General features: G+C 34.8%; 1 long non-coding RNA gene across 1 annotated transcript; it reads left to right on the forward strand.

The window, feature by feature from the left end:
- Positions 1-1,809: 1,809 nt before the first annotated feature.
- LOC148055695 (uncharacterized) lies at positions 1,810-12,065 on the forward strand. The gene is made up of 4 exons (XR_015705160.1): positions 1,810-1,881; positions 3,542-3,665; positions 4,772-4,935; positions 11,351-12,065. It is a non-coding gene; the product is annotated as an uncharacterized LOC148055695 (long non-coding RNA).
- Positions 12,066-14,867: the final 2,802 nt, after the last annotated feature.

Below are 14,867 nucleotides of genomic sequence, written 5' to 3' on the forward strand. Positions count from 1 at the left end.
CTTCTCCAACCTGTATCCTGTAATTTTTTGTTTAACTTATCCCATCTAATTGGAGAGGAGAATGACTATGCTTGTGTATTATTTCTAAAGCTAGTTATTTGCTACTTGCTTTATTTTCCTGTCTAGTTAATATGCATTGCAGCCAGTATACTGGGCTGCCTTTCTTATCGAACCTGGAATATTGATCAAGGCTATCTTGAAACAATCAACTAAAGAAATTGTTTGCATTTCACATATGTGTACCTAAAAGCAGGACTTGAACCATGTCCTGTATACATAAAATGAAATATTTTCTTTCTTTAAATAATGCTAACAAATAGCATACTAAAATTATTCTGTATACTCCTTTAGTGTCTAGATGCTTGAAGATAGGTGACTGAAGTCCCATAATGTTTGACCCCTTTGTAAAACCACAATTCCTGAAGTTCTTGCACTAGACACCTTACAGTAGAAAACTATGGAAGGGACAAAATTCCTTTTGAAAATACTGATTTGTTAAAACATATTTCAGAGTTCATTTTGATGAATTTTCAAAGATTTTTCAAACATCTGAATTTGTTACAGATTTTTTCATTTTTAAAGCTCTTTGATAAACCTAAATATTCTTTTTTATTGTTCTTATTTAAAATTTGGAGTTTGGAACAGTTGTGATTTTTTTCCACAAAATACATTCTTTACATTAATTTGAGATTTATTCAATAGTACATATTACAGAAAAACTTCCAAGATTTTTCATTTCAAAAATTTTTTTTTTTCAGAATTATAGCCCTCTTCAGAGGAAAAAAAAATATTCTAAGTACATCTACTTTAGTGCATTTTGCCTTCAAAAGTTTGTTTTGCTTTTTTTTTCTGGTTTCAGAATATAAACTGGTCCCTTAGTCCTTTTGTTTCTTTCCAATCTCTAGTAAAATTTGTCTTTCACTTGTAGTGAAGTGTGTCTGTACCTCCACTTGTTCTATGCACTGTTTTCTGTTCCAATTTAGACATTTGATTTAGAAAGATGCCTCTGTGAATGTGTGCTTTTTGTTCCATTATGTGCTCCAGTTAATTTTCTTGCTAGTAGCAGGTACAGTGCTGTGTTTTGGATTTAGGATGAGAATAATGTCAATAACACACTGATGCTTCAGTTGTTGTTAAGTAGTGCTTACACTAGTCAAGGACTTTTTCAGCTTCCCAGGTGCTCTGCCAGCTGAACAAGAAGCTGGGAGGGAGCACAGCCAGGACAGCTGACCCAGACTGGCCAAAGGGCTATTCCATACCACATGACATCATGCTCAGTATATAAACTGGGGGAGTTGGCCAGGGGGCAGTGACTGCTGCTTGGGATGTGCTGGGCATTGGTGGTGAGCGATTGTATCGTGTATCACTTGCTTTGTATATTATTATTGTGTTATTATTATTTTATCATTATTATTACTACTACTAGTATTTTCCTTTATTTTATTTTAATTATTAAACTGTTCTTATCTCAACCCATGAGTCTTCTACCTTTTACCTTTCCAGTTCTCTCCCCCATCCCACTGGGGCTGGGGGGGAGTGAGCAAGCAGCTGTGTGGTGCTTAGTTGCTGGCTGGGGTTAAATGACGACACAGCTGAATGTCATAATCTTCTGAGAAATAATCTTACTCCTGCTTTTTGCATCTATTGGTAGGAAAATAATCATCCTTGTGAAGCAGACTTTTATGTATTACATGCACACTATTCCTGAATATCTAATATTGCACTTGTAGCCATAATAATGCTTTCATTGCCGTGTATCTACTTCAATATTTGTGATGCTTTTCTGTACATATTTTCTATTTCTCTACAGGTAAATCTTGGTTTAACTTAACAAAAAAAAAATCTCATTATCGAAAGCTTGAAGATCTCAAACATTTTATGGTAACTCATCTATCTCTACCTCTTTTCTTAATTATACTTGTACAGATGCCTTAGACTCGAGATTCTCCTATAGATCAGTCAATAGTCTTTGAATAATGGGGGATGGCAGGGAAATAACTTGGACAACAATCACTTATCTCAAAGAATACCACCTGAGACTGTAGCAATAGTGCACTTCACATGAAATACGTTTAAATTGGCATAAACAGAGAAATAAAATAGTTGTATTCCAAAGAACAAAATTCTCTTGCTGCATATGGTAGCATAGCTCCCATGGGCATCCTTATGACAGAATTTGCATCTGAACACAATTAGCCTAACTTAATGGTGGCTTTGTCTATAATTAATTATATTATCAATCTGTCTCCTTAATGTTCGTTTGGATTTACAAGTTTTTATTATATTAGCTGAAGAAAGAGGAATATAAAACCTGTGGATTCTTACCTTGGATTTTAAAACATCCAGCAGGTTTGGACTCATGGGGAGAACACACAAGCAGGGAAGACTACAGCTAAATGTAACTGGGAATCATATTTTAATTTCTTCCAGAAAATTTACTCTCCAAATTTTGCTTCCTTTTTTAAGTTGTTCTGGCTATCTTCTTAATTACTGTGATCTTTACCAAAAAACAGTCTTTTTTTCATGTGAGGAAAAGCTTTGAGGAAAACGTTAAGATAAATGTGTCAAATATCACTTTGGTTTGTGCTTTTCTGTTTGTTCCTTTTGTTTTTACAGTGCAGACTACCTCATATGTTATGGTTTCATGTATACCTTACTCAGTCCTCTACCTTAGCTGCTGTATTTGCAAGCCGTGCATCCTCTTTTTTACTCTAAAGTTATACTTTTATCTTTTGAATAGAGAGGCCTTATCTCTAATGGGAATGAATGCGTTTGTGAAAATGCTGGATTAAAACAGTCTGATGCTCTTCAGTTATCTATGCTGTCTTAAGAGTCCAAAACCTAAATTATATTTTGGACTACATTTTCATGTACCTAGAATAAAATAACTTTCTGTGAACTGTGACATAAACTGAGAGAGCACTCACATTGATAACTTAGAGCACAGCACCCATGTTCAGGGACCACTGTTAAAAATGCTTCCTAGGTACCTAGAATTCATATCAGGAATTAGAATTTACTTTTCAGCTAGCCACCCCTGCCTCCCTTTAAGGTCTGTGGTGAGAAAAAGACAATTGATCAAACCTAAAACAGAAGCCTAAAATATATCAGAATATAAAGGGAAGTATAGGCTGAGATGTAGCTAGCTGCAGATGTTTGACCTTCAGTGAGATGAACTCCTACTCAAGCTATCCTCAACATTACACCAATTTTATCTTAAGACAGATTTTGAGCATGGCCTAACCGTCCAATTAATTCAAAATTTTTTGTGTAGTACAAAAGATCTCAGACTATCATACCTAGATTGTCACAAAGGTGAACCTCTCTGTCCCCCCAAAAGCATTAGAAGGTTGTATACCAGAAAACAGCTGAACACAAGCACTCATGTGCATCACTACTTTCACCTACTTTTTGTATTTACCCCTCTGGGATTGCTGCTGCCATCTCTTTCTTATACCTCTTAGGGCTTCTGCTGTGGTTGCTCACTTCATGTGGAGGTATTCTGGCTCAGACACCTCTGTGCTTTTTCCTTTCTTTGCAGGCTGATCCCCAAAGGACTAGGCGCAGTGAAGGAAGTACAGCGCAACCCCATTGCCTCTGCTGGTAGAGCTGAAACAAGCTTCCTTCAGGAAGTCTTGATATAACAAGAAAAGGATCTTTGCATGGTATGAACATTACCCAGAAAAAGTACAACAAAGCATCTAAACCAAGAGTTTTGCTAGGATACTGATTCAATGGTGTTTGACAATTCCACTGCGTTTTGTCAGTAATTAAGATATGGAGAGGTGCACTGACTGCCTAAGGTCATCCAGGAGTAATATGAGGACTAGATTACAGATCTCCTGAGTCACGACTCAGTCATTTGTTTAGTAAACCATGATGCCTCTCTGAAGCAAAATAATTAAAGACTGTGGCATGACAGGTACTTAAAAAAAAAAAATCTAAGCCAAATTGTTTCTTTTCATTTAATTTCATTCATTACCAGAATACACATTCACAACTTGGCATTATCCCCTCTGAAAGCTTTTCCTAAAAATCTTCAGTAATTTCAGCACAAGGAGAAATTAAAAGAAAATCTACTACTCTGCACTGAAGAATTTACAACTAAGTGAGGAATAAAATATGTATTTCAAGTTAGGATGTTTACTGTTACACTCTGTACTTTTTAAGAGGCTTTTAAAGATAAATATTCATTTTAAAATATCACCATCATCCCCATCTATATCATATAAGGATATATATAACACTAAAACATAATTCCACAAGTACGTGGCAATAATGTTGAAAAATCTTTTGAAGTGCATTGAAATAAAGACTAGTACATTGGTCACCCTAAGATATCAGATTGTTCTTATCAATAAAACTTGTTACTTTGATACCTGCAACTGTTTGTGATGTAACTGTGTAAATATGTACATTCATATGCATAAATTCATATAAATGTAAAATATATGGACAATTTTTTTCAAAATTTGAGGATACCCATAATTTTAATATTTTATTATGTACTTAGAAGGGAAAAGGCATGCTAAATTATTTTAAATGATAAAAGTATTTTCTCAGTGAACCAGATTCCATTGGGATACCAGTTATGCTATATGTATTCTATATGTTATACTATATAGTATATATGCTGTATGCATATGCTTAAATCCCTTATTCTGGGCAAAAGCCATGTGATCATTCATTAGTATTTTTAACAAGTATTCTGACTAGAAAGAAATGCATTTGTAGGCATAAGATTTCTAATTTATCATCACTTTCATTTCAGATATTTAGTGAAGTAATAGTGGAAATGAAACAAGCGTACATGCTGTGCAAAACTGATGAATCTATCTGTAGGCTGTTGTTCTCTAGCCAAAGAAAGGTGGATAATGCAAAGTGAAAAGGAGTTGTCTCACTTCATCTAGAAGAACACTTGAAAAGCAGCCTCAGGTAATTGCAAAAGGTTTAATATTGAAGCATAAAAAAGATATATTGAGCACATTACATCTCTCTTTAAAAATACAGAAGATTAAATTCATAATATTTTTCGCAGTTATTTGTTAAAGGGCTTACATTTTTCTCTTTTTACCCAAAAGCCTGTAGGATAGAATCTAGCAGCAGCATATATTGCTATCTGTCAGATTTTCTCCTCTAAAATTATCCAGATTTTCTAACTTGATAAAAATTGTCTCACACATCAAACAGAAATAAGAGTGTCTATGGACAGAAAAGGAAGAGAAATTTAAGGCTGAAATCTAAGCTATGTCCTTTATGCAAGAAGACTTGGACTATTCTAGTCTTATCTAGACTAACATTACAGGAGAGAGGACAACAGCAATATTTCCTAGGGTGTCCAGGTTAGAGTGTTTGTGTCACAGCCTTATACTGTGGTACACAACGATCATTGCTATTGTGCTGCCATCACACAGCTGTAGTTTCCACCTGCCTCATGTGACTATTTTGACAAAGGAGGCCAAGGTTTATATTTGTCCTTGATTTTAAGCCTCCCTGTATTTTTATTCTTTCTCCTTATCACTTCCCACTTCCCATGTTTCGTGACAGGATGATGCCTATGTCATCTTAGATTCTTCTTTTTTTGTGTGTGTGTGTTTTTTGTTTTTTTTTTTCTCTTGGCTTTTTTTACCTTAGTGGGAAATTTGCAGTACTCAGGAGAACCTTCCTAGCAATCAGCCATGCATTAGCATCTTCTTTTCATATCCCTCATCCCTCCAGAACAGATTTTTTTTCACTCTCCCCAGTTTGAGTAATGTGAGTTAAGAGCAACAGAGTTGAAGAGACATAAGCCTTTCTTTTCTAGATTCTTGTGTAGAAGAGGGCTTCAGCTATCATATTAGAAATTTGAGTCATGCACATTTCATAACAGACTTATTTCATAGTTATATGTGCCTATGTATTTAGATATATATGTATATACAATTACTTCTATATAGATAAATATATATTCCCAAACACATACAGTTTATGTACATATATGAAGTTAGAATTGCAATGAATGACAAAAATTGTGTCCTCTGTAATTAGAAAATGGGTTATTAGTATATCATTGCCTACTGTCATATAATTGTCAGGGAAATTGGTTTTTTAGTTTTTTTTTTTTTAATGAAAAGTAACCTTTTCTCCCCCTCCCAAGCTATGCACCAGCGAAGAATATTTATGATTCAGTTATACTCCTAAGGGATAAATAGCAGTTAGGTGGCTAACTCTTACTGAATTTCAATGCAAGTTAGGCACATCCATGCCTTTGGAAATTTCTGCCCTATAGAAATTTAGCTTTTTAACTATAGCACATGCTTTCTTTTAGTAGCATTAAGGAGCACCATTATAATTAGAAACTTGCAATGAAATTTTAATGAGAAACATGAGACAATATATCATAATCTAATTTAATGACACCTATTAGAATGTTAGAGTTCAACTCATCAGTAGTATACTTATGAATACTTATCTTCATTTTTATGGAATTTTTGTAATTTAATGGATGGATGTAATCACCGAGAAGACTGAAAGAAATACCTGATTGCAGACTGACCCTGGAGTGAATTGTGATATAACTCATGTTTCAGGCAGGACAGGACTAGTTTGCAGAGGGATAGTAGGACTTTCATTTCAGTAGTTACAGCTGTATAGTGAGAAAGTACAGCCATTCTTGCAATCCTTGTTATTTTAAACAGCAGCAGTAAAAATAGGCAGGGTATGTCCTTTATTGGCAGGAATTGGACAGGATGACCTGATCAGTGTTCTCCGTCTTCACATTTTTGTGTCTGATAAGAATAATAGACACCTAGCAGCTGAAATTTTCAGCACTGGTTTGGAAATACATTGCATATATATTAATCAAAGGATTTTTCTTTTTGAATTAGAGATCAGAGACAATAGATTGATAAATAATACAAGAACAAGTTTGTTCTAAAGGTAGTTTCAGAGAAGGGTTCCATAAGCACAACAGGATATACTTTCACATCTGTCTGAAATATATTTTCATGGAATTCCTGGCGATGAATCTTTTTAGAGTACTCACTTATTTGTATAATTACTATCAAGAGTCATTTGATAGAATTCATAAGGCTCAGTCAATTGCAGATAGCTGCCATGAGATTTTTTTTATGTAATAATAATCTTCTGTACTGCAAAATATTCAGAAAGTCATTTTATAACCTACAGTGAACGAAAGAATGATATAGCAGTATAGCAGCCAACAATCAAACGTAACATTTGTTTGCAACATTATTGTTTTTTCTTGTAACAGATCTTTTTCTCGTATTGCTTATTTCTTTTTCTATCTCCCCTTTTCTGCTACTGCTCCTTATCTCTTTTCCCTTTCATCCCTTTCTTCTTTTCCCTTTCTTAATTATTCTTCCTCTTTCTTCTTGACATTCTCATTACATTTATTTTTATAAAGCTTCTTTGGAAAGGAGAGAACATTATTAGCAGTACTGAGATTTTTGTACTTATGAATTTCCACTAATTAATGTCTCTTATATGATGGTTTTACTTTAAAGAAAATAAGTTAGAGCATGAAAGCATGGCTTAGGCCAAATGCTAATTTCCTTTTTAAAGCTGATGCTTCAGTCTCAGTTGCATGAGGGGAATGGACACAATTTTATCCTGCCTGCAGCCAGCACTACCTGAAGTCCCTCTCTACTCCTGTGTTCAGTAACCTTCCTTCCCGCTCTTTCTCTGGGTCACTTAGGTCAGGTGGTTTGAAAATACACATAGAGTGTGAGAGTGCAGCATAATTATTTATTGGCTAACACATACATAGTAGATAACTTGGACTAAAAAGCTACTAGGCTAAGCATTAATCAGTTCACTGGCCCTGACGGAAGACTTGATGAGTTTTTGTTGACCAGCCAACCACCAATCAATCATCAGCCTCTGTTGCTACTTGGGAGATCCTTGATGTTGCTGAATTAGTCTTCTGATTCATTGTTTTTCAAATGGCACTCCAAAGGCTTCATAACTTTTCATGTCAGTATTTTCCCTTTTGAAAGTCTGAGCTGCTTGTAATGTTTCAGCAAAAACACTTCTGGGCTTTTACTTATTTTGTATGGCTTTAGCTCACGTACTTTCTCATGCCTTAACACCAGTTTCCCAGTAACACTGAGCCAAGGTCACAGGGACATAATACACCAAACCCAGCCTGGCGACACAGGCAGCTGAGTCCTTGGGAGGAAGGTGACTGGTCCTTTTCTCAGCCTGAAAGACCTGCCAGCATCTTTATTCCTCTGGCAGTGTCTGGAGAATGGAATGCTTCTTTCCCACATCAAGCCACTGCTTCTGTGCTAGAAACAGCTGTTGTCCTTTCTCTGGAGCTTCTGAAGTCACAGCAGCCACAGTTAATTTTTGTACTATTGGAACCCCTTAAGCAGGACCATTTCAGCTGTTCTTAGATTATATATCTTATTTCTGTAAGCCTATAGCATTCTCTTGAGCCTGAAAATTTCTACTGAAGATATCTGTAGGACTGAAATTAAACAGACGCCTAACTCTCCAAGTCACAACACCCATCAACAGTGAGTCCTAAATGTACTGACATGATTTTCAGATTATTTCTATTTAATGACAGTTATATAATGAAATGAATTAATGAAATCTTAAGAATGAAAAGCTTTAGCTTATCAGTAAGAATTCTTTTAAAAAAATAAAATAATTGGGTTTTATTGATCCCTATTACCTTAGATCTTTTTAATCCACTGTTGTTGTGAATCCACCCTCCATTTTATCAGTCCTTAAAATGACCTTTGTCCCAAACCATAAAGAATACTTCTATTACTTTAACAACAGGCACAAGCACAGTAAGCTCTCCAAAGGGAGACAAAGGGGAAGTAAATTTTGGCCAAATGCAATAAAACATAGTCCTACTCTTAAAAAGGTGTGTTTAGGACCCTTTTGTGTTAACACAAAACAACATGGTTTCTCAAGATTTTCTTTGACAGACTGCAAACTTAGTCAAAAAGAAAACTGTGAAGTAATATTAGGAAATCATGCTCTTAAGTAAGAAAAGGTCATGTAATCTTTTAAAAGTTTATTTCTAACAGGAAAAATAGGGTGGTTCTTCAGTTGTATCAGACTGTGATAATCTATTGTCATTAGAGTGTTATCTCATGGTGATTTTTTTCACAAATATATACTTATATACTTTTCTTCCCCCTCCCCAATTTTGTCTTTACTGCACACTGAGTAAACTAGTTTCTTGAGAAGCAGTGTAATTTAATATGTAATTAGTTATACCTCTTTATACCTTTATATGTACCTCTCTATGAAAAGTAAGAAAATTACTGCATCATATTAGAGACTTGGTTAGTCAGGTAACGTACACGTAAAGCTGCATGAACAATTCACAAAGAACCATTTAATAAGTAATCTTTTCTATTTTCCTGCTTTCCAAATTTTTCATGACTACATTGGGGTCTTCAATATGCATAACCAGGTAAACAGAAACTCTATTTCAAGGAAGGTTATTCTGCCACTCTACTCCATGCTGATGCGACTCCACCTGGAGTACTGCATCCAGCTCTGGAGCCCTCAGCACAGGAAAGATGTGGACCTGTTGGAGCAGGTGCAGAGGAGGGCCACGAAGATGATCAGAGGGATGGAACACCTCTCTTATGAGGAAAGGCTGAAAGAGCTGGGGTTGTTCAGCCTGGAGAAGAGAAGACTGGGGACACCTTATTGCAGCATTTCAGTATTCAAAGGGGGCTTATAAGAAAGATGGGGACAGACTTTAGCGGGGCCTGTAGTGATAGGACAAGGGGTAATGGTCTTAAACTAAAAGAGGGTAGATTCAGATTGGATATAAGGAAGAAATTTTTTTCAGTGAGGGTGATGAAACACTGACACAGGTTGCCCAGAGAGGTGGTAGGTGGCCCATCCCTGGAAACATTTAAGGCCAGGTTGGATGGGGCTCTGAGCAACCTGATGTAGTTGTAGATGTCCCTGCTCATTGCAGGTGGATTGGACTAAATGACCTTTAAAGGTCCCTTCTAACCCAAACCATTCTATGATTCTGTTTCTAAATGTGAATGGAATTTTGTTTGCAGATATTAGACTGTTATTTAAAGCATGACTTATTCTGCTTATTTTTCTGTTCTAATTCACGTTTTCTATGCTATTTCTATAAAAATAAGTAAAAATATGACAAATACAGACAAAGAACAGACAGAGCAAACGTGTTTGCCCCGTCTGAATTATAGAGCCACTTATATCCTGAACTCTCCAACTTCTTGACTGTCTTCTGTGGTTTTACATTACTATAGTCCCTGGTTCATCTTTGACGCAGTATTACAAATATTTTTCCACTTTCAGTTAGTAATTATGGTAGTAATATTCAAGAACGCATACCCCTCCTCCCAATAACAGGCCGTTCTTTCATTTGCATTGTATATCTCAAAAGTTAGCTGGGATAATCTTTGAACACTTGTAATAAAACAAATTCATTGACAGATGTTGCTCTCGTGGGCTTCATAGTCCAATAGTGACAGGTGTGTTTCTTTTTCTCTCAATGAAACTTCCTCTGCAAAAATAGAATATCTAGATTAAAACTTAACAAGAAATGAAAGCAATGTGAGACTGGTTGTGTGTGTGTATATGTCTATCTGTATACTTGTGTGGAGATACATATATATATTTAAGAGAGGAGCTGAGATGTGTGGAAGTGAAGGACAGTGAGGAACATTTTATTCAAATTTTCATACTAAGTCTTGGTGAAGTACCTCAAGCTAATACAAACAACATTTAATAAAGTCTGTTTTTGTTTAATGATAGGGAGGTTTAATCCTATAAATTATATTTTACGGTGTCTCTGAAATCTCTATCCATTTCTTTTGAGGTAATGTTTTCTTGGAAAAAAAAAAATCAAGATTTTTGTATTTTTTGTTAATAATTGTTTGTAATATATCTGTCTTGACGTTGAAATTAAATTGAGCTAGATGCATTAGGGATTTCTGACAAGTTTCCAAATCCATGAAATACAGAAAACAGGTAGGAGTTAAACTGCAAACTCTTCCATTTCTCTGATGATGTAGCAGACCAAAATCCACAAGGGTCATCAAGGTAAATACTCAAGTGAACATTTGTGCAAATATTTAGTCACAACTGTTTCTTCTGCAAACATTTTTGCAAACAAAAATTTGCTTGTATATATGTTTGGAGAAATGAATGAAAGGAGCCAGTAAGTAGTCTGGCAAACTCTATTCTCCTAGAAAAGCTTTGGAATTTTCAGTGTCCATAGAAACTATATAAAATATAACTTTCTATATGTGAAAACATTGAAGAGCAATATGCAATCTGAAGATAGTAATACGGTCTTAATAATAGAAAGTCTTTCTTGATCTGTTGCTCATAGGTCTTCAAAATTTGTGATGGTCTGAATTTATGAACATCCCACAACTAATCAGTGGTGGGGAGGCCAGGAAAGGCACTAACTGGTGGATCAGCTGCTTGCTGTTTGGGAACAGAGTAGTCCCTGTGGGTGAAGACAAGTTCCTTTGGTTCCCAGCTCCTCCAAACAAAGATTGTTCCTACTGAAACTCTAGAAAGCATGTAAATTGGTAGTTTTCAGTCTGTGGCCTTCAAGGTCTAGGAGTATTTCTAAGAAGTCTGTAAAAGCTGACTAAAAAAATTCTTTCTTATTTTGATGACTGCTCACATTTCCTCTCTGTAGGTCCTACCATCCTCTGAAAACATTAGGTAACATCAGATTACGATTGCTACTTCCAATCAGTAATCATATTGCGTCTGTCCTCATTGTACAGGAACTAATAATTTGCTTGAAAGAACAAATAAAGAGGAAGATTCAACCACCATTGCTTAGGATGAAATCACAGATAAGTTAGCTTTAAAACAAACAAAGAAGGACAAAACTCTGGGGGGGTGAAAAAAATTGTACACCCAAATATATCCTCTTTGACTGAAGACTTCCAGGCCCGGAAAATTAGACCATATGTCATAGGACTTTTGTTCAGATAATTCCTATTCATTTTGTCTGATTTTTTTTCATCTTTCTCAAGAATACTACAAATTCTTAATAACGCTATTATCTGCTAACAGCTGCTTCCAACAGCAGGATGTCTTATTTCTGTTAGTCTGTTAGAAACTTTGTTGCCCACAATTCTTCCCACTGTCATGAATTATCTGCCTGTTGCCAATTAGGGAAATATGAAGAGTTCTTGAATGAACAAGAAAAAGACTGACTGCTTGTTTTCCAGTATGGTGTACCTTAGAAACTTTTTCTTTAAAACACTAAATAGTAATTTGCATAATGTACATACTCAGATATTCCTCAGTCAGCCACAGGGAGAATGCTTTTGAAAAGTATAATTTCGTCTTTATAATTTAGAACTCAGTGTTTTATTTACAGAAAATTCAAGGTATTGAAAACATTTTCAAATTGACAAGTGGTTTCAATCGAGAGAAAAGAGGCACTTTTTTCTGTTTTGAATTCTTTAATTGAAAGATTTCAGTTTTTCAATTCTAAGCCAGGATTTTTACTAGTTTATGTCTTTATGACTTGAGTATCAACATCTGTGCTTATCTTTAGAAATGTCATTCATTATTCTAGTGTGCACAAATGCTCTTTAGAAAAACTGAAGATACCAGAGGAAAGTCTAAATAACGGAAGTGGAGTCAAGAAATCTCAATACAAAATAACAAAAAATCAGGAGATATTCTTTGTCTCTTTTACTCTTCCTATAGAAAGTAGGGTAAAAGCTCTGTTGCCTTAGATAAAGGTTAACAATAGCTATTAAATATTATCAAGATACTAATTAAGTATTACAACATTTATACACTTTGAAAATAAGAAAATCAATAAATTCTACTTAATTCTTCCATTACTTCTTTGACAAGTGTTAAAAACTATATACTACTTTATCTAAAATCTCAAATGTCTAAACTAAGAAACAGAAATTATGGCAAATACAATTAAGTGTGTCAGATACTATATTTAATGTCAGCTCATAGACGCAAATTGGAATATTAAATCCTTATGTTAAGTTTCAATTCTTGTTCAGCAGGGCTTGTAAACTAAATAGCTTCCTTTCATATTGTGTCCTTTTAAGTCTAAATAAGGTTCAGTTCTATTACTAGTAAGCATACTTTGTGGATCTACTCACATTTTACTAATTGTAGGACCAGATGAGACTTTATTACTGAGGATGGCAAAGTAATGTCAAAGAACAGAAAGGGTCTTGCTTTGCTGACTGTGGTGAAGGAAGAATGAGCTGGAATTACAGCACCCATTAGAGCAGCTGGCTCATGCTCAGCTCTGCAATTTCTCCTTTGAGGGATAAGAAGTCTTCACCAGTGTGAGAATTCTGTCAGTCCTCAGCATGTTAGACAGAGAAAACCACCCCTTTTATTTTCCTTTCTTCTCATCTTCTATTTAACAAACATTGGTGCTGATTGAAGAGAGAAAATAAAACATGTAAACAATACTTCAAAATATTGCTTAGTTGTACAGCTCTTACGTTTGTCCTAAACCCTTATTTACACAGAATAAGGTAGTGATAAAAAGGAAGTTTTTAATTTTTTTTATGTGTAAGCAAGAGTCAACAAATGCTTTGCTTGAACAGGACAAAAATCAGCATCAATAAAGAGGATTTGCAACTAAATTCTGCTGATGTTCTGTTACTTTGTCTCTGGGAGAAGACATTAGCTAGGATGATGTATTGCATTGTACTTTACAGTAATAAGTACATTCTCAAGTACTATGTGACCTAATTTTTCTCAGCGTTACTAAAATGGGAGAAATACAGAACAAAATAGTTAAATCTGCATAACCTTTTATGTTCAGACATCTCTTTAAAAGTATTCTTGACTGTCTATCTGTTTGACCCTTTTTGTTAGCACTCTGCAGAATGGTGTTTGGAAGGTTTTATTTGCTATAAATCTTCAGACTTTAAGAAATAATCAGGTTTAACTAGGACAAAGTTACACATTTCTTATGGAAATACTGTTTTTCTGGCTAACTTTGCACTGATAAAAACAGAGGCTGGGAAATGCCCATTTGATATGAGAACAGCCTTTAATAAAGGGAAATTAATTTTCAATAAAATCAAAGTTGACGAAACTATTAATATTTTTAAAACTGTTCCATTCCATAGCATAACAGATATTACAAAGATTTTTTAAATTGTGGTTTTAACCATGTAAAACTATGCTTGTGAAGAAACAGACAGGACACCACTCATCTGTTGATCCATGGTAACTCAGTGCAGATTCTTACACTGAAATGAATGAAATATGAGAGAAAGATGTCCACCTATGGTTTGTGATATTTTACACTAACAGTTAAGCTCCATTTTCATCTCATCTAGTAATTCAGAAGTAACTAGAATCTCTAGACTGTGTTTTTTATAAGCTTTTTAGAATTATCAGCTGAGATTTTGGAGCTTCTTGATGGTGTCTGGTTCAGATTTGTGCAGGGCAACATTCAAATTCCAATATGATGACAAAGTTTTAATGGCTTTTAGTGAAGACAAGAATTTTGTTAGACATAATAGACTTTTTTCACCAATGACAGAAAATAGGTGAGAAAATGAATCAAAATATGTGTGTAGAAAGTGAAATACAGCAAGTACTTAGGAAATCCCCAGAGAAATTACACTTTAAATTACTTTCATTGTGGAAAAGAGTTTTCAGGAGAGTTTCTGTTTTCCTTATACAACTTCAGATAGCAATGCCAAAAACAATGCTCCTGAGTAGATATAATGAATACCTGGGAATGTCAGCTGTTAAAAGCTTAAGTAGCAAATAAGCAATTAGTCTATATTCCTGGTTTCATTAGCACATTTATGACTAAATGAAAGTATTCAAGTTAAATATTCAGCTAAACTACATTCCCTAAAAAGAGAATTTATATA

Source organism: Nipponia nippon, unplaced genomic scaffold, assembly GCF_047370975.1.
Source record: "Nipponia nippon isolate SJK-2023a ecotype South Korea unplaced genomic scaffold, ASM4737097v1 scaffold_2, whole genome shotgun sequence".
Classification (NCBI taxonomy): Eukaryota; Metazoa; Chordata; class Aves; order Pelecaniformes; family Threskiornithidae; genus Nipponia; species Nipponia nippon.